The sequence below is a fragment of the Crinia signifera genome, chromosome 5 (assembly GCF_055691185.1).
Source record: "Crinia signifera chromosome 5, ASM5569118v1, whole genome shotgun sequence".
Lineage (NCBI taxonomy): Eukaryota > Metazoa > Chordata > Amphibia > Anura > Myobatrachidae > Crinia > Crinia signifera.
The window spans coordinates 112,196,072-112,217,324 of record NC_139221.1 but is presented as its reverse complement, the minus strand read 5'-3'; the positions used below and the strand labels follow the sequence as shown (position 1 = coordinate 112,217,324).

The following is a 21,253-nucleotide window of genomic DNA, read 5'->3' as shown; positions in this document are numbered from 1 at the left end:
TATTTATGTTTGTTTTAAAAAATGCTATTCATTTCTTCCATTGAATATCATTATTATTAAATCTTCCTCAAACTAGCACTGTGATATTACTGTTGTATTTGTGAGAGTGACTTGCCCACAGCTGGTTGAATTTGGAGCCCTCCTTTAGCTCCTGCAATACCACTCAAGCGACAAATTTCCCTGAGTTTCCTCCATGCCCTCTTTAAATATCTTTAAAATTTAAAAAGAATTGGCTCATTGCTAAAACCTATACCTTTCTTCATACAATAAATAATGCCTTTGTATCAGTCTGCTGAGCATTGTGCTTCCATTAGAACATTGTGTGACTTTTTAATATTTTTATTATAATAAAATTTTACTAAATCTAATGTATGCCATCGTACAGATGGCATACATTAGAATAATACAGCGTACAGAGAACTTAACATCACAGAAATTGAAACAGAGCACAAGTAATAATTAGCAGCACAATTCTCAGTACACAATGCAGCTGAGCTGTAGGAAAACAAAGGAGTTGTCCAGGTATTACTAGGTTTGGGCTGCCATCAGAAGAGATGAATGACTACTAGTGGGTAGAGATGTGGGGTAGAAATGGTTTGCTGAGTAGGAGAGAGCTGTAACTGAAGTGCAAGAAAAAAAGTTGTGAGAAGAGGGGTCCTCTCCAAGGAGCTTACAATTTAGAGGGGGGGGGAGACAGGTGACATGAGACCCCAATGGAAGGTGGTCTGATGGCAGGAGGTAAGCGAGACAGAATCAGCCAAGGCATGAGGCAGGGGGATGGAAGAGCAGCCTTAAGACTAGGTTATGTGGAAGGGTATGCTTTGGTTAGCAGGTGAATTTTCAGTGCATATTTGAAGCTTTGTAAGGTTGGGTTGGGTATATTAGAGCAAGAGAGCTAGTTTTAGTGAAGGGGGCAGCAAGGACAAAATCTACATTTTTTTCTACTATAAATCTACTATATTTGGCCAGGCTCAATTATTAAATTAAATGAAATGCTATTTAGATTCCACTACAGTGATAATTTTTACTTCTATGGTTCCGTTACCTGATCATACATCCAAGCCAATGTACTATATACGGGATGTAATTAAGGCTTCAATTGGGACTTTACATTTACTTTTTGTATCGCTTATTTTTTACTGTCATCTAGTGATTTAAACTCCACATATCTGCTATTAACTGGGGAACAGGCAATACCATAACTTGAAAAAATAAATTTCAATGTATCCTGTATGTCTCCAATTTGTCTCCAGCTTTTTTTTTTTTTTATTTAAGGCCAACTTGCTTTCTCTAAAATTGCTTCTGCAACAATATGATAAATAGACAAATGTGTTTAGCAAATGTGAAGCTGAAGTATAACTGTACTTGCACAACAGCCATGATTTCCCTTAGTGTGCATATGATTTCAGTATGCACACTACCTAAGGGCATGTGTGGAAGAATACGTTATGGAAGAATACATTAGTATCAGAAATTTTCCATGGCACCCCTAGGCCCCAAAAAATATATATAAAATTAAGTAGATTTTGTTTATATGTGATTCTTAGGTTCAGTTATGTGATAAAGGGCAGGATTTGCTTATGATTGTACACATATGTTATGATTGGCAGCCACCAGCACTGGTTTTGTCCATATTTATATAATTGATCATAAATGTTCCTGAAGCACCAACCTGTGGCACCACTACAAGTGTCCCGGAGCACCCCAGGGAGCCACGGCACACAGTTCGGGAACCACTGCATTAAGGAATATGCTAAAATTAAATTATTAGAATTCCTGTATTAATCAAGATTGCTTTAACCAGAAATAATCTTTTTTTTTTTCTTTTCAACAACATTATTGTCTTAAATGAGCTACAAAATGTATTAAACGGGAATGACAAAAAAAATTATTTTGGTCACCTAATTACGCCTTTTGAACTATGCAATGCCCCTTTAACAACTTCTCTAAAGACTAAAATGGAAAAGCGCCTCTTTGTAAAGAATAAATGTCCTCCCTAAAGTATATTGTTCCAGGATTTATAGGAATGGATGCTCCATCTTGCATAGTCTGTAGAGCTCAAAACAACTGAACACATCTTTCATGGTCATTTATTTCCCAGAAATGATCTCTTATTTAAATGTAACTATAATATTGCCTGGCATCAGTTTCAGGTCATTTAGTTGCCATTAGAAAAAAAATCATCATCTTATCAAATAAATCTCCTTTCCAATAACGGATTCATATGTCAGAAGAAACTCCAATATATCCAGGCCACACACAGGCTAAACATCCTCTAGACTAGATACTCGCTTTTCTTTTCAAGATTCAGTTTCACAATCTCTTCTATTCCTGGTCCTAAGAATACTAAGGCTGATGCCCTTTCTTGTTCTTTCAACCATGAATACTCTTTTACAGAAGACTCTCTGGATTAAATAATTGACCCAGCGTGTATTCAGGTTCTCTTGTTACCAAAACTCCCTTTCCATAGTCATTTCTTGAAAGTCTTTTGTACCATATAATTCAAGGTTTTACTATGGGCATTTTAACAAATTGGTAGGTTATGCATGCTGTCACAAATCTATGAGTTTTTAGGATTAAACTAATGGTATCTTGGTGTAAATATACTGAAGCTTGCCAACTGGATATCATCATATTAAATATTTGATGGAAGTGTTTTGTTAGGTTTAGCAATCGCTACAAAACCTATCTTTCTACCTTAAACTAAGGTGACTGTGAATGTTACAGTAACTTGCAGACTGTCCGTACAGGAGAGAAGATGCAACTACAAAAAATATACAGTTTGGAACACCACCTGTTAAACCAGGGTCCAAAATACATGTTATCTCAAGTCATTATTGAAGTACAGTACAGGTTGAGTATCCCTTATCCGAATTGCTCGGGACCACGAGCATTCCGGATAAGGGATTTTTCCGGTTTTTGGAATAATTTTTTTTAGACATACTTACCTGTCCCCTGATGGTGCCCCAATGGTCCCTCGGCATCCACGGCAGACCTTCAGCATCATCTCCGGTGTCTCCAGCGGTCCCAGGAGTGCATTGCACAAGTTCCCAGGCACGCTGGTGACTTCACCGGCGTGGGCGCACACTTGTGCAATGCACTCCTGAAGATGCCGGAGCCATTCTTACTTTTGTGCCCACACTTACACGGACACTGGTGGCCATTTTTTTAAGTTGCTGAAAGATATTTCTTAGGTATCCTTGCATATTATCCATTTGATGGCTTTGCATCTCCATGAACTGTATTTTTTTGTGTTTAAATGTATGTAATGAGCGTGCTAACTCATCTGCTGTAGATGGTATGTGGGGTGGTTGGGTGGGTGGGGTTTGCTGGGGTGTCACCACAGTTGACGCCCTTTGACTGACAGTTGTCGCTGTGTTTTCTTCCTCAGGTGAGAAGGCTTCGACTGGTTGAAGAATTATTTCGGTATCTTCTTCCATCATCTCTGTTGTTTCTGTTGGTTAGACCACTAGTTGTGACGATTCTGTTGAAAATGAGAAATGGGTAAGTATTCCACCATAATTGTGCAGTATGTGTCATATTGCATTTGAGGGGTCTTTTGGGTTATGCCACATAACAATGGGTACTGTTCAGTAATTCAAATAATTTATGTTTGGCCTGTACTCGGGAATCAGTCTCAGAGTAGGAGATGCCAAAATGACAATTCATCTGCAGTGACAGAACCCATATACCGTATCAAAGCAATTTACAAGATAAATCACTGCGCTTGGGAGCAAAACTTAAAACTGTCCGGTGAATGTGTCACCCAACACACACAAAAATTGTACAAATGTAAAAAGGAATACCAACAGTATTTTCAAGCGCTCCCTTCTTCCTGTATCCCAATGTTACTTCATCAGAAATATTTCTATTGATTGCTCATGTAACATAAAAGAGGGAAGAAAAAAAGAGACCACATATGGTGTGATAACTTCAAGATTCCGTTTCTACCAATCATAGGTCTTTATATGGTGAAAACCGTACCCTGTGCTGTGGTCCACTAAATCAATGGTGGACTGTTCACACTTTGGTTTGAGGGAGTGATTTAACTCCAAGGGATACTCCAATCCTCTCCAAGTTGTTCCACATAGAGAAACCAAAGAGATAGATGTCCCGAATAATGAAATACGTTTTTTAATATTCAAAACAATACAGTAAAAAACAATTGGGTGTAAACAATGGACTCTCACCGGATGAAATGGTCCACTTTGCAAAAGCGGACAAACAGAGCATGAGATGACAAACCACAGGCATCCCTGGATGCTTGCTGTAGGTATAGCAATCCTGGTGTGCCGTCCAGTGTTCACAAGTCCCCTCTCCAACGCGTTTCAGACTATGAGTCCTTTATCAAGGCACTCATAGTCTGAAACGCGTTGGTAGAGGGGACTTGTGAACACTGGATGGCATACCAGGATTGGAATACCTACAGCAAGCATCCAGGGACGCCTGTGCTTTGTCATCTCATGCTCTGTTTGTCCGCTTTTGCAAAGTGGACCATTTCATCCGGTGAGAGTCCATTGTTTACACCCAATTGTTTTTTACTGTATTGATTTGAATATTAAAAAACGTATTTCACTATTCGGGACATCTATCTCTTTGGTTTCTCTATGTGGAACAACTTGGAGAGGTTTGGAGTATCCATTGCAGTTAAATCACTCTCTCAAACCAAATTGTGAACAGTCCACCATTGATTTAGTGGACCACAGCACAGGGTACGGTTTTCACCATATAAAGAACCCATATACCATCTTGAGGATGTTCATGAGGCTACACCCCTTTTCAGGGGTGCCAAACAGGGTGTCTCCAGTACCAGTGATGCCTCTGATAATATCACTCTTATTAAAAGGAGAGCGCTGTTTTTGTTTTTCTTGTGTTGTAAGCCATAACAGTCCCACCAATAACCTCTCTTTTTTTTAATTCAATCTTTTTTTATTGCTTTTTTCCCATATTAAAAATACAAACAGTTACAATACATTTAGTTACATCACAATTACAAGACATTGACAAACCACAAAAAAAAAAAACAGAACAGTACAGTACATAGTTATTATCAGTATTATTTCCTAACGTTCGGTGGACCATTTTCAAATACAAGTAACGAGCTCTACATATATTATCCTATTTATACTCTATTCTTACGATAGAATTTACTTACATCTCATAACCAATTTATCATATCTTTATTGACTATCCAAATTTCTATGAACATTAGTGCATCTGGAAACTAATGTCGATTATCTTACGAAAATCTATTTTATAACTAATCTACTAATCTACTAAGTGAACTGTGGGTAGCTAACATTTGGACCATAATACTCAAACTTAATAGTTATTCTATGTCTTATTGTGCACTAAATAATTGTACTATAAGTCTTTTACACACAACTTGTGATCATTTACCATTTATATAAATTAGTGTTCAATAGAATAAAGGGCCTAAACTAACCATAGCTGTTTTAATTCTGTATGATAACACTGTCTTTATTTAAGTTGTTATCTCCCCATCATCTAGCCTTGCTAAGCATGAATTGTGCCATCTGTCCCATTTATCATGAATTTTTTTTGTGTACTCCTTGAATAAAACATATTTTTCGTGTTTCATCACTTCCCTAACCAGTTCTCTCTATTTTGCTATTGCTGGATATTTAGTCGAGAACCATACGCGGGCTAAAAATACTTTTTCCAGAGTGATCAGACTAACAACATAGGGGTAGAGCATTGGTGAGTGATCCCCCCTATTTCCACACCAAGCAAGCAGGCTCTAGGACCCATTTGCGCTATTAAAAGGAGTTGTCATCTTAAGATCGTTCCACACTTGTTCCCAGAAGAAATACACTTTAGGGCAGTCCCACAATATGTTCTGGAAACCTGCCTCTGTTGCCTCACATCTTGGGCATGTATCCTCTTCTCTTAAACCTGCCCTGTGCATCCCCACTGGGGTATGATATATCCTATGGAGTATAAAGAAGTGTATTTGTTGATATCCAACAGAGGATGTTGCATACTTAATAGACCCTAATACACCTTCCCGGTCCACCCTTGATAATGGGCCCAGATCTATCTCCCATTTCGTTCTCAATCACTCCAATAGGGGCGGGTGCTGACCTAGATTTATGGTATTGTATAGTCTAGACACCCGACCACGTTTACCCAGCCTTCGAAGCATTAACTTAATTGGTGATAAAGAAGTTTCTATGGAAAGCCAACTAAATTGAATTTGACTTGCATGTCTTAGTTGTAAATAAAAAAATGCTCATTTGGTATACTGAATTCATTTTGTACCTGTCCAAAGGTCTTAAGCTGTCCATTAGTGTAAAGTTGGCCAATAACAACCATATATTGTCAGTAGACAACTTCTATAACTCTGTATTTTTTACTGAACCACAGTGGAGTTCAGTTTCTATCCCTGACCATTTACAGACAGCATGTCAACCTATTGAGAAAGTCACGGGAGCGTGACAAAACTCGTTTAGGAAGCTTGGAGGAGAACCCGAAACTGTGCTACTATCTGCCAGTGCTGGCAAATTCAAATCATACAATTCCACCCACGGGCACTTGCCCCCCCAGCCCAGGATACTATTGCCGCAATAACGCCCAGATGCCCATACTACCAAAGTGAGGCATACCACTGCGGCGGCATCGGAATATGTGCTGATGCAGGATTGGAACTACAGCTGCTGGATGCTTGCCGGTGGTGCCTCGTTTGGCTGCCTGGTGCAGGAGAGGAGGTGTACGGCACTGCAGGATCCACTGGCCATCTGGCTGCGGGCAGCTGGAGAACAGAGGTTGAACCTAACTGTGCGGCGCGCCAGCAATCTGCAGTGTCACTCCAGTTGCTTAGCACTGAGAACTGAGATTTCGGCCGTTTGGCAACGTGCATATTTCCCCCAATACAATCGGAAGATCGGGTCAGGTGAGCTCACCTTAAAACATAAACTCTCATTTCCCTGCTTATTCATCAATCATTCTGTGAAACTGGTGATGCCCAGCTAAGCAGAAATATAAACCAAGAAGGAGATATTGACTGTTACAGGGATTCATTAATCAAACAACATCTAAGCTTATTTTATTGTAATAGGTTTGTCATATATTGCTAATCTAAAGTGTTTCAATATATGTATAAAACATATTTTAATTGTGATTATATAAGTAAAAATATTATAATTTTATGTTTATAACTTTATTAATCATTTATTATTATTATTATTATTATTATTATTATTATTATTATTATTATCATCACACCACCAAATACAAACTATAGATCTGGACAGTATACATCCTATCTCACTATCCCTAGCGCAATTGTATTTCCCCCTGTATTTTCAGCATGTAGGTACCTCGAGTCCATATTATTAATGCCTGCCGGAGAATGGGGGATAATTTGTATGTGGAAATTCCTGACAAGAGAAATAGTGGGGAGTCCCATAGGCCTAACTGTTCTCTAAGGTAGGCCTGTAACAGAGGATCATTTGTATTAGTAACCCTCCCCACTAAATGTGACCCTTGGGATGCAATATAATAATTTCTTAAATTTGGAAGGGCCTGTTCCTTAGGGTTATACAGTATAATGTTTTAATTGCTATGCGTGGTGACTTCTCCTTCTATATAAAATATATCATTAATTAATGGCTGTAAACACTGTTTTTTGGAATGTATATTGGTGAATTTTGCCAAATATACAAGTATTTTGGCTGCATTACCAATTTGAACATGTTTATACGCCCAGTAAGTGTTATTGGTAGTTTTTTCCATACGCTCTTTAAACCCAATTGTCACTGGATGTACATTAAGTTCCATATAACGTTGTGGAGAAGGAGTTATCCATATGCCTAAATATTTAAATTGCGCAGTCCACGTTAGTGGATATGTAGCTTGTTGTTCCTCCGGGATATGTCCCGATATTGGGAATATACTAGATTTGTCCCAGTTTATATGTATTCCTGAAAAGCTACCAAATCTATTCACCACATTAAGCGTTTGATGTAGGGATTTCTCGGCATCTTGCAGGAAGAGCAGCATATCATCTGCACAGTGCCAGATTAAGCCTTCGGGGGGCAAGGGGCACTTTAGACAGGGGGGCCCCCTTGCTCTTGTCATTACTGGCCGCAAACTGCATGGGGGAATATTACACTGTCAAAACACAGAGTAAAGGCAGTATAAACTTGGTCAATGGGTAACTTCAGGGGATATATATATATATATATATATATATATATATATATATATATATATACACACACACACACACACACACACATACATACATACATACATACATATACACATACATACATACCATATGAAAAGCCTGTGTTTGTCCCTTTGCACCTTACTCTGTAGGAGACCTCACAGTCCCAGTGCTGCCTCTGATTAAAAACCCTCCCATGACTAGGCTGCTGCTGCTGTTATCCATGGGCCTGAGAAGCATGTAATGAGCTCCACCAATCAGAGCTCAGTACAAACGTCTCAGCCTCTGCCCTCTGGTGCAAAGTGTCATGGGACTTAGTCAACTCCCAGTAATGCACTGCACACTTGGCTCCCAATGCTCAGCACCATTCATCATTGTCACATTGGCAGATAAGTGAAGCTGCACCACTACCCCACTCCCATGCACAAAACCTTTAGCTAAAAAATTTTTTTTTTTTTTTAAATACATGCCAACCACAGGGGGCCCCTAGCTAGAGGGGGGCCCAGGGGCACTGACCCCTTGTGCCCCCATTATAATCCGGCCCTGCATCTGCATATAAGGAAATAACATCTTCAATTTCTCCTATTTTAATGCCTCTTATTTCTGGGTCTGAGCATACTAAGCATGCAAGTGGTTCTATTGCCATTGAAAACAGAGCCGGGAAGAGAGGGCAGCCTTGGCAGGTTCCCCTTTTCAGTTTAAATGGATTTGAAATGTGTCCATTAACGGAAACTCTTGCTACCGGAGAAGCATATAGCATTTCGATCCATTTAATAAAATGAGAACCAAATGCTATTTTCCGGAGCACGGCCCACATATAGTTCCACTTGACTGTATCAAAGGCCTTGACTGCATCCAAAGACACAACCAAGGCCCATAACATACCATAATGCCCAAGAACCCCCCAGAGGAAAGGGTGGAACAGGGAAGAGGAGGAGTTGGGACTGGGAAGGGGAGGAGTTTGGACTGAAGAGGGTAGGGTCAAGATTCAGCAGTAAACCGCCCCTCCTAGAAGAAAAGTCTAGATCCGCCCCTGCATAAAGGTATCAGGTGTTGGTAGCTGAATACTAAGAGCAATATGTGCTAGGATGCAGCATTCGTGTTCCCCGCGCCTGTACTAGGATAACAGGCACCGGGACAGGAGCATCGCAGTACCGACCTCGGTACTGCGCAGGCGGCCAGCTTTTATACATACACACGCTGCCTTACCTTCACAACTCACCAAGCTCCCGGAGTGAGTCGGAGTGGAAATCGCTCCGTACTTTCGGTTGAGGTTCGAGAGGCGCCCGGACGGTGTGGAGACAGGAGACACACCTGGTTATTAAGGTATGTTGTATAAATGTTATTTGCAATATTGTACTGCCTGACGACGGGCTTAATAAAGGGGCCTGAAATGCTAGAAACGCACTTATGAGTCACTGAGGATTATTTCAACGAGTGAGTGCCCGGTGTTCATCCTTTATTTACCTTCAATCTTCAGAGCACCACACCGATGTCCTTGAAAGTGAGTGCCGGCTATTCGCATGTTTAATATATATATCTGGATAAGCTCCTCCCTAAAAAATAGGTGTCAGACCTTTTAGATCAGAACATAATACTATGAAGTGACTGCTCAACCCTTATAATGTACAGGTTGAGTAAAAAAAACACGCTTTTTTTGGAATAATTAAAAAAATTTTAACCCCCTAACCCTTTTTTTATACTTACCAAGTCCCCCGGCATCCACGGCAGGCCTTCAGCATCCTCTCCGTCGTCTCTAGCGATCCCAGGAGTGCATTGCGCGAGTGTGTGCGCACATCGGAGATATCATCGGCGTGTCTGGAAACTCGCGCAATGCACTCCTGGGACTGCTGGAGATGCCGGAGACGCCGGGGGACAAAGTGGAAGCCGAGGGACCATCGGTGCACCACCAGGGGACATGTAAGTATGTTTAATAAAAATATTCCAAAATCTGGAAAAATCCCTTATCCAGAATGCTCGTGGTCCCGAGCATTTCAGATAAGGGATACTCAACCTGTATAATTAGTGTGGTAACAAAACACAATGCATGTCAGCTGTAAGATAAATAAATAATATAAAAAATGCATGTATCATTGCTGATGGCAATACCAACACTATTTCTTCATCTTACAACTAACATGCATTGTGTTTTCTTACAGCACCAAACATACATCAAAATGGTTGACTGCTCACTTTGTTGTCCTTTGTAAGCAAGGGCACCCAATTGTGACAAAACTTGTGCCAATAAAATTCCAAGTACAGGTAAAATTACAAGTATTGCATTAGTCATCAATTATGAATTGAATAATCAGTCTTGATATAGAGGATTTTTTGGATTATGAATAAGAATATAGAAAACAGAATGTGCAAACGGGTGGTAAGATTTGAAAAATTTTGATTGTGAGGGGTATTCAATCTGTGCCTATTTTTTTGCTAAATTTTACATTTGTCTATTCAATCCAAGTTGCAAAAACCAAAAAGAATGAGTTGCTGCGCTGTTGATAAATCAATAATAAAGGCACCATGGATAAATGCACTCACACTGGTATTTTTATATAATACCCAGTGGTATATCACATTTATTTTATATTATCAAGTAAAAATAAAAAATACAAATAATAAAAGTTACTTTTGTGTGTTCCACTTTAAGATTTAAAGTGCTCGCGGTCCAGCATCCAGAAAGCTGTTTTTTTTATATAAAAAGTGGTACAGTTTATGTCTCAAAAAGAATATTGTTTAAGTTGCACAGTCAATGTCACCAAGGGGCAATCTCCGCAAATACAAGACAATGAATCACCGTTTTGTACCAGTGCATAGAATGCTGTTTGTTTGCGCGTGGTCAGCGCATCTCTCACCTGCGCCTCCATGCGCTCAGGGTGCCTTAGCTGTTGTAGGCTAGAGTGTCCCTCCGGTGGACAGGCAGGTGGGGAGCGGACCTTGGATGATCTGGCTGGTCTCTGCTCGCACCCACTTTGCACAAGCCTGATGTCAATTAAACAGCGGTTGGCGCCTCTCTCACCGGTGCCACCGCTTGTCGGCTCTCTCCTCCCGGAGTTCTCTAAGACACCCCTGTGACCACTCCCGTTGTGTTAGGCAGGCTCATATGTGTTTAATCCTCCTGTTCACCTGAAGTATCATTGATGTAAGTGCAGGTTCCTGTGCTGGATATCGGGGTGCTGCTTGCTGGGAGTACCACGTACGCGTTTCGCCCTAACAGGGGGCTTATTCAATCCAAGTGCTGATTTTTCGACTGCTGGAAAAATCGTCAGTCAGAAAACATGTGGATCAGCAAAATACTCAAGATCCGCATGTTTAAGTGAAAAAAAACACATGCCATTTTTTACTATTTCCTGTGGATTCAGATTCGATTTTAAACAAAGTTGAATCTGAATTAGTGGAAAAGTCATCCAAAAACAACCACATTGTATATTCAGACAAGATTGAATACCCCCTATAATGATTAGTCTTGTTTTTCCCAAAAGATAAACATGTTCCACTCTTAGGCACTTTGATCATATATTCCAAAAAGACTTGAACTACTTTGGCTATATACCCTTAGACTGTTTCTAATGATTGTATTACATAAGTACATCATTTCCATATTTATCAGGTCTTCCATAGTGATAACAACAGAAAAAGATGTCAACTGTCCGGTCAGTTATTGTTGGACATTGCAGTAGTAAATGAATGGATTGGAAATTAGTAGGATGCCCATTCTACATGAGACAAAATATAAAGCAATAAATCAATCATCTACAATCACCTCTATGGGTGGAATTCAGTTAGCCCCAATAATGTTTGAGAAAAAAAGGGTTTATTGCATTTTTTATCTCAATGTTTCTCATAGGTCTATTCAATGAAACCCTATTTTTTTTTCTCCTAAAAATGATCTGTTTTCAGTCAAAAACAAATAGGAGTAAATTTACTAAAGTGTGAGTTTTTAGAAGTTGGATATGTTGCCCATAGCAACCAATCAGATTCTACTTAGCATTTATCTAGCAACATTCAGAGCAGTGGTTCTCAAACTGTGGGTCCTAACCCCAAAGTGGGTCCTGACCATCTCAGCATGGGGTCATGGCTCCATGTTGCTGACCATCAGGCTGATTTCTTCTCTAATCTCTCCTTCAGTGATCCAAGGAGTTTGAAAAATCAGGTGAATTGTCTGTTACTTCAGATTCCTCGCATCATTTTGTGCCTACAGAATGCTGCCATGCATGTATGGTCTACTGACCACATATGTGTGGGTACCATTCTGTGTTAACTTGCTGGGGTATTTATAGAATTTTTATTGTCTGCCGGGGTCCAAGAGCAAAAAAGTTTGAGAAAAACTCACACTTTAGAAAATTTTCCCCTCCAAATTTGTAATATGTTCTCGGACCTATTTTATCATGATTGCTTGATGAGTGCCAGCTTTGACGCTAATTGAATTACCCTGGTGGGGTCAATTAGAAACAGAAAATTACTGTGGCTAATTGAATTCCCCTCAGTGATGTGTATCGCTGTTTATTTACTGAGGACAGAATGACCAAAACGAGGCTACTGTGTCATAGCAGTTGACTAGTCACAAAAATGTAACCAGGAATAGACTGAAGATAAATAGCAAGAGAGGGCCTCATATACAGTATGCACTTGCAACCCAAATAGAATGAATACTGTTGTAGTGTATCTTATACCTTTACAAAGGTGGAAGTCTGACAGACATACTGTACTGTAGTTCTTCACGTTCCTTTTTCTTCGATAGAAAACCTCCTAGTCTCACTAAAATGAAATCCTAATAAAAAACCCATGGAGATTGTCACATTACTTTACAATGACAGAAGATGTGACACTATATGTGCATAAAACTGCAGACACGCATAACAAACCGCACAGAGATAGAAAATGATGTGTTGTAGTTTGTTTTGTGCCCCCTCATATATGACCTGTTTAATATTGTGTAAAAAAAAAAAAAAAAGCACCAGGACTACATTTTCTGGAAAATAGTAAGAATCTTGGAACAAGAATGAATGTTCACAGCACATAGGACATAATAATACATTTGGCCAGTGCAGTTAAACATTTTCTGTTTGCTTCTCCATTGTAAGGACCTGAAGGTACTGCTACAGTATTTACAGAAAGACTATAAACCAAAAGCGATTTTCACCTTAGCAAAATAAATGAATTTTCAGATCACAGTCCAAAGCTTAACACCATAGTTCTTTGAACCTACTATAATCCTATGTTTTCTAACATTTTACCACATTACTGTATATCCAATGAATGAACATCATTTGCATCCCACATGTGTCTCCAATCCTATACGTTTAGGTAAAAATTGGCATTTTCACTCATGTTATTGAAGTGAAGTTAGGAGAATATTGATGATAAAGAGAAGGGGTCAGGCGGCAGAATTGTGGGGTTTTGAGTAATTCCTGTCCATTATATATATATATATATATTCATTATATAAATAAAAGCAGCGGTTTTTCGCTGCTTTGCGAGCCAAGTAACCCTGGCAACGCACACACCCGCCCCCCGCTGTACAACAAATGTCCACGCAGGCCTGCGAATTGATGTTTTGCATAAACATCCATTTTCGGGCTTGCGTGGGAACCGAAATCACTCGCTGGACGCTGACCCTTGAATGATTTCTGAAATGCTCGCTAATCGAAGTCACTCTCTGGTGCATTAGATGAATCCGTTGAAATCCGTTGATGTCAGCTGCCCGCCTACAGAACAAAGGTGGCCGTCCCCATTCCCAGCACACCCAGCGCAGGTGAACCAGAATCACCCCCTATGCATGCTTATTACTATCATGATCAAATTAGGGCTCGATATAATGACATTAACTATTACAATGTTTTTGGAGCAGACCAGCAACACATGTAACATGCAATTATTACACATATAACAGAGCTGTGTTTAACCATCTGAGTGAATTTGTCAAAGGTATTCATCCCATAGGTATTCAGCAGTCTCCCGCACTGGGGGCCGCTGCGGGCAGTACTCTGCTGCCAGTGTTCAGCCTAAAGTCGCTCACCCAGACAACGCGGATGCAGACATCATGCACCGTGCCTCTGTTAGGAGAGCTCCGGAACGCCGGAGGACACCGCATGGTACACCCTATCTAACAGATCAAAATGCATTTCATGGGGGGAGGGGACATTGGGGTTCACACACGAGGTGTGTGTTTAGTGGATGCTTCGCTGGGGAGCTTCATCAGGACCAACCTGGGGGGTGCCCGAAAGCTCATTAAGTACCTGTCTGCTCATGAATATGCACGATTGATGACTTAGGTGGGTGTGTTCCTATGTTACCTTGGTGTGATGTCTGCAGTCACTAGGAAACGTCTTTGAGACAATGTGTTATTTTCCTACTGGTAAGAGTGTATATCAATAAAAAGAGATGCATTAGTGTTGTCAACTTGTCTATTGTTATGAACATGTATCATTGTGAATCCGTTAACCTGCTTATACTGGTCCTGGAATTGGTATTCCCATACATATGAATTTCGTCATGAGAAGAGAAGAGCAAAAATTATGTAAGGCATAAGAAGAAAAAAAGAGGAAGAAAGAGGACACCAAAATGTGAAGAATGTTAATATTTCCATACAATGGAAATATTTACAAAGTGTCCATGTTGCACCTTAGTGATATATGTAATATCTGAGGGTTGCGATGCCTTTTACATGGCGAAGACATGCGGGGAGGGGAAGAATAATCTGCATTCTATTGGTACAATTAAAAAAAATGTGTAAAAAATGTGTAAAAAATGTACAAAATGAAAACAATGGAAAAAATTAAATGGAAAAAACGAAAAAGATGAAAAAGATGAAAAAAAAGAAAAAAAAAAGGTTAGTTGCACTATACTTGGGTGTCTGAATTGTGCTTAATAGTCTGCATGGTCAGAAGCGTGCATACAATGGATATTCCTGTGTATGTACAAAAATATAATATAAAAATATATTAATATTATTAAAGATATTTATCTATCAAGGCAGAGAAATTGAATCATGTTGTTGTTTAATAAAAGCCGGTTGTATGATCTGAAAAGATGAAAAGAGGTGCCAATTGGTGTTGCCCATTGGTAGGATATAAAAACCAATCGTTTTGTAAGTGATAAGAAAATTACATGATGTGTGTGCACAGATGAAGTGTATGTCCCCACAGGGGTGAAGGATTGGGGGTATTAATCTATTGGGTGACATGAAAAATGTTTCCACATTTTCCGATAAAGTGTTACTGTGATTGGTGATGTTAATGGAGAGGGAACCTATCATCTCCTTTTCCTTTAGAAATATTTAATTACATGAAAAATCCTCCGTGAATGAGAAAGGTGAAACAGTGGGGTGCATTGTGAGTGGTCAATGTGAAAAAATACACACAAAAAAGGGGGTGATATTGTGCCAAATGTAGGTGAGGCCTTTACTCAAGGCCGATGAATGGTTTGGTCAGCATAAATAGGGGAATATTAGAAAATCCACTGATTAGTTTATGGTTAATGATCTTAAAGGTGTATTACCCATCAAATGGAGCGATATCTAAAAATCTTGTAATGGAATTGTCCTTTGGATGTACATCTTAATACAGGTCATTATAGTACATCTTCACAGGAACACTATATAGTTGTTTTCTTCAATCAGTACCTTGGAGGACATGGTTCCCATCAGGAAAATCAATCAGGTCTCTTGTTTCAAGAGTTCACAATCCCAATCCCATCGTTTTATGTTCATTTCAACCTTGGTCGAAAAGGCTTTCAAACCTCATGACTGCCCTCATGATATCGCAAGAAATGTTTAGCCACAGATGTAAGAGTTTTAAATCATAGCTGATCTCTGGTGGCATTTTTTGATACTCAGTAGGTGTTCTGACAGCCTTTTTTTTAAGGGTCTACGGGTCTTGCCGATATAATGTTTGCCACAAGGGCATTTTAAGTTGTAGATCACCCCACTGGTGTCTCAGGAGATGTACTGTTGGATTTTCCACATCTTGTCATCATACCTGTCAGTGTATGTTTTCTGTGGTATCATGTATTGACATGTTTTACATGTCCCACATTTGAAAGATCCTTTTTTCACGATCTTTGTGGTGTTTTCTTTTTCAAAGTGACTATGAACAAGAAGTTCCCTCAAATTGCTGCTGCATCTCCAGCTCACGTCTACTCTGTCCCCAAGGATTCCTTCCAAATCCTTGTCCATTTTTAGGATACTGGGGTGTTTGTTGAGTACATGTATCTCACGCCATTCTTTACAAAATGTACCAACAAAGCGGATCTTTTCTCCATGTTGGTCATTCATTTTATTCTTCGGGACGAGCAGTTAGTCTCTGTCATATTTGCTCACTTCCTTCCTGGCCTTGCGAATAGTTATCTTACTATACCCCCTGTTCCTCAATCTCTGGTCCAACTGGTCAGCTCTTTTGTCATAGACCGTCTAATTGGAACAATTGCGTTTGGTCCGCAGATATTCCCCTTTGGGGAGGCCTTTGATCGCTGGTGGAATGTGAGCACTTTGGTGGTGAAGTAGGGAGTTAGTTGCGTTGTTCTTACGGAAGATATCATTGTTGATGGAACCGTCTAGTTCTACACTGATACAGAGGTGTAGATATTTCACCTCCATCTGACTAGTGTGGAAGGTCAGTTTGAGATTTAAATCATTCATATTAAGTTTGTCTATAAATTCTACAAACAGATTAACATCGCCTTCCCAAATGATGAGCAAATCATCTATATACCTTAACCATAACAGTATATATACAGTATATTCTTCATGTTGCTCTGTGAATACCCTCTCACATTCCCACCACCCCAGGTACAGGTTCGCATACATGGGGGCACAAGTGCTCCCCATCGCTGTCCCCTGTACCTGGAGGTAGAACTGGTCCTCGCAGACAAAATAATTTTTTGATAAAATAAACTGTAGCAGTTTGATGAAAAACTGGTTGAGTGGTGTGTCTCTATCCATACTCAGGAAGTACTCTGATGCCTGTATACCAAATTTGTGAATGATACTGGTATACAGGCTTTCCACGTCGCATGTAATTAACCAGGTCTCTGTGTTGAGAGTGATACCCTGTATCTTGTTTAGTACATCCATTGTATCACGTACAAATAATGGCAGTGTGTTGACAAATTTCCTTAGATGGTGATCCACAAACTGACTAGCTTTTTCAGTGTGTCCCCCCATACCGGACACGATGGGCCTGCCAGGTGGGTTCTCTTCATTTTTGTGCACTTTAGGCAACAGGTACAAGGTGGGGATCTTGACATTTTTTACTTCCAAAAATTCATGCTGAGTTTTAGAGATCACTCCATCCTTTCTTGCCTGTTCCAGCAACTTCTGGTAAATCTCCAAAAAGTCATTTGTGGGTTTAAAGGTCAACTTTTTGTAGCATGATCTGTCCCCTAGTTGCCTTTCAAGTTCTTTTTTATATTTGCGCCTCAGCCACAACACCACATTCTCCCCCTTATCTGAGGGTTTCACTTTTGTGTCTTCCCATTCCTTGATATCTTTGAGTGCTCTTCTTTCAGGTACACTGGGATTATCCTCAAATTGATGGAGATGCTTATTGAGTTCAATCTCATCAAGGTCCTTACTAACCATTTCTAAATATACCCTTGCTTGTGGGCATATAGACAGATCTGGTGAAAAAATAGATTTTCTTTTTAATGTGGACCTGTTGGTGTTCTCACTATCTGGACTGATGTCACACACTTCCGATTGGTCATTGTCTATTAATTCCTCAAGAATGTTAAGTATTCCCATGTCGCAATGATCAAAAATTTGATCTATTCATGGTTGTGATGGATCACTGTTCAGCTGGTCTGCTGTTAATGTTTGTTGTGTATTGGGAAGGTTTTCAGTTTTCTTTAAAAATAATTTTTTTAAGAGTATTTTCCTCACATACAAATTGAAGTCCTTTTGGTATCCAAATCGGTCCAGGGATTTGGTGGGGGAGAAACTAAGGCCCTTTTTGAGTACCGAGGTCTGGGCTTCATTGAGGGTATGGTCTGTGAGATTTATAATTCTTAGGGAGTCATTGGAGGCTATCTCCTGTGCCACCTTACTTCCCTGTGGTCCTCCCACCAGTCCCTTTGTCCTCTTTTGCCTCTTCTTTCCCCTCCGGGTCCTCCTGAATCTCGTCCCAGGTTCCCTCAGAGATCCCTCGGAGTGACCCCTAAAAATCCCGTCTGGTTCTAACAGTATGGAGTGAATTAGTCAATTTGTTATCTGATTATTTTTCCATATTGTCTAATTCTATCTTGATTTTATGATTGATTTTTTGGAGTTGTTCCAGTTTCTCAAAATTTTTAAATTTTTCACTGAGAACCGTAATTTCCTGTGCAAGTTTACCTAGTACGATTTCATCATGCTTTATGAGGATGTTTATTAGACCAAACAAACAGGTTGTGAGTGTCCTCTTCCAATCAATTTTGAGGGATTCATCTGCTAGCTCAAATGAAGGGAATACTCTAGGCCTCAGGCCTCTTGGAGTGATCTGTTGTCTCAAATAATTTTCAAAAGTGGCTTTGTTCCAGAAAGTTTTTGTTTGTTTTGATAGAACCATCTTGAGGGTATGTATATCATTAACCCAATCCTCTTGTGTCGTGTCTTTTTGGGTAATATCCCTTGTTAGCATGGTATCTAGACTTTTCTGGAAATTGGTTTGTCTATTGTTAAGTTCTTGACTTAAACTAAAGGTTGATGGCATCGATGTCATCGGGAAAAGTGACATGTTGACAGTATAGTACAACCAAGGGGATCTATCCGAGTCTTCGTCCCAGGATTTAGACAATAAAATATCAATCAATGAGTACAACTACACTTAATGTACCGTGCCGACCGGTTGAGGGTGACAATTGTCACCTTATATATTGGAAGCACAAAGAAAGAGAAAAAACAGTCGCACAGGAAGGTACTTCAAGTTATTAAGCGATTGGTTTTTCTCTTTCTTTGCGATTTAGGAATAGGCCACAGAGGGGGAGGGGGGGTAAGGCACTTAGAAGGAAGGGGTTAGGATTAGGCTGCAGGGCAGGGGAGTTTGGTTTAAGAACTATCCGGCATCCTGAGTGCCAGTGTTCCTGAGGTGCACAGTAAAATCCATGAAATTAAAGTAATCCATTTAGTGTAATGATCACTATAAAACACAACTGTAGGTAAAATTGTTACATTACTAAAACAAATGTCACAATCCACTTTCATCATTCAGGTTGTTAATCATTTGTCATGTGCCTTACCAATCCCACCAAAATTTCTGCTTGTCTTTGTTTTTGGAACAGATGCACAAATGCGCAAGTACGAATACCATTAATCCCGAAATTGTAGGCTCCAATCCTGAGATTCTAATTTAAGAAAATTTTGTGCCAAAATCACAAGACCCCTCCGATCCTGAGATTGGCATCCTTACCCACAATTCTACTTTCTTCAAACCAATGACTTCATTAATGCCTCTTCTAGGTGTTACCACAAGGTGACATTGATCTGAGTCTATCCCTATAATTCTACTGTCTGTAAATAAGTTTAGTCATCTTATTACCTGTTGATGTTTTTATTTCTTTGCAAAAGTTTATTTTGTATTTGATTCCAAATGGGATTAAATAGCTTTTTCATATTGCAAATAAAATGAAATTATACTACCATTTTATCTACTTGTATCTTAACTGTATTCGATTTAAATGTTACGTATATCTTGAAAACTATTAGATAAAACCTAAAGTAATGGGATATTTCCACCAATATAGATTTCTAAAATGTCACAAAGCCTGGAGTTTTCTTTTTATGATAATCCATAGCCATTGATAATAGAGGAGAACAAATGTATCTCAAACCTCAAAATGCTCCTGTGGTGCAACAGACAGATACTGACATTCGTACGGTTGACTAATCCCACTTAGTTTATACAATTGTAGTGGCTTTTAGCTCACTGTGTTTTTATTTCAAATATACCATTTAAGTCACATTTTGGCGCTGGCTAAAACCCATCTTTAAGTAGAACACACATGACAGTTGTCAGATGGACGTGCCGCCATCATTACTACAATGGGAAACTGTATTTTCTTTTCAAAACTGTAAAATATATATATATATATATATATATATATATTTTATTTTTCATTTGTTTCATGGTAACATGCACATGCAGCAAGTATTTTTATTAAAATCGTATGTATTTTTCTACTAATAATTGTATAAAGGATACCGGTTTCCTTTTTAAATAATAAGTACTCATATACTAAAATGATTTATTAAATTATAATTATTAATGTGACACGCCATAACTTATGGTATAATACTCAGCATTCAAGCATAATCTCATCATCTCTATAAAACAAGAAAGACCATTCCATATGCTCACACATGCTTTCTTTTATTTCTACATACATTATATATCTCCCCCTTGCTATACTATATACTATTATATACAGGTACATATAGTGACCCTACCAACAGGGGCGTAGACAAAACTTTGAGGGTCCAATAGCAATATTTTAAAGAGGCCCCATCCTCAATACTTCAAGAGAGACACCTCTCTCCGCATTAGTTGTTCATTTTATACCTCATCAGTGTTGGACTGGTACAGGGGAAAACCCTGGTGGGCCCCACTGCCTGGGGGCCCATCTCGAATTATATTGATCAGGTTCCAGTTCCCTTCATGCCCCAGTCCAACACTGTACCCCATAGTAGTGCCCTAGCTCATTAAATGCCCCATAATAGTACCAAAATAAAGTTATTACCAATAGCATGCCCAGTGTCGGACCGGGGCATGAAGGGCCCACAGGGGAATGCACCGGAAGGTGTGGCTAGCCACCACAGAGGCTTGGATAACCATTAGAGAGTGCAAGATCTGGGCCCCTTGATAAATGTACTGTATGTAGTAAATACTGCTAGTGCATGCATGATAATGTACCAGATTAATAACAGCAATGCCCTGTAGAATAAAACATACACAATAGTTCTGTGCAGTGTAGTATAACATAGGTATAATGTATAATTCAAGGGCATCATCTGGAACCTGGTCAAGAGAGAAGAGAGTGGGCCCTCAGGGAGCATGCTACCAGTGGGTCAAATAATTAGATGTCATGGCC

The 21,253-nt window shown here is 39.4% G+C and overlaps 1 long non-coding RNA gene across 1 annotated transcript in view; it reads left to right on the top strand.

Annotated features, from left to right (window-relative positions):
* Positions 1 to 19,609, top strand: part of LOC146079525 (uncharacterized) — a 50,582-nt gene extending 30,973 nt beyond the window's left edge. Inside the window, exons 2-3 of the long non-coding RNA XR_014474586.1 lie at positions 3,392 to 3,504; positions 19,448 to 19,609. This is a non-coding gene — a long non-coding RNA (uncharacterized LOC146079525). The remainder of the gene's footprint in view (positions 1 to 3,391; positions 3,505 to 19,447) is intronic.
* The last annotated feature ends 1,644 nt before the right edge of the window (positions 19,610 to 21,253 follow it).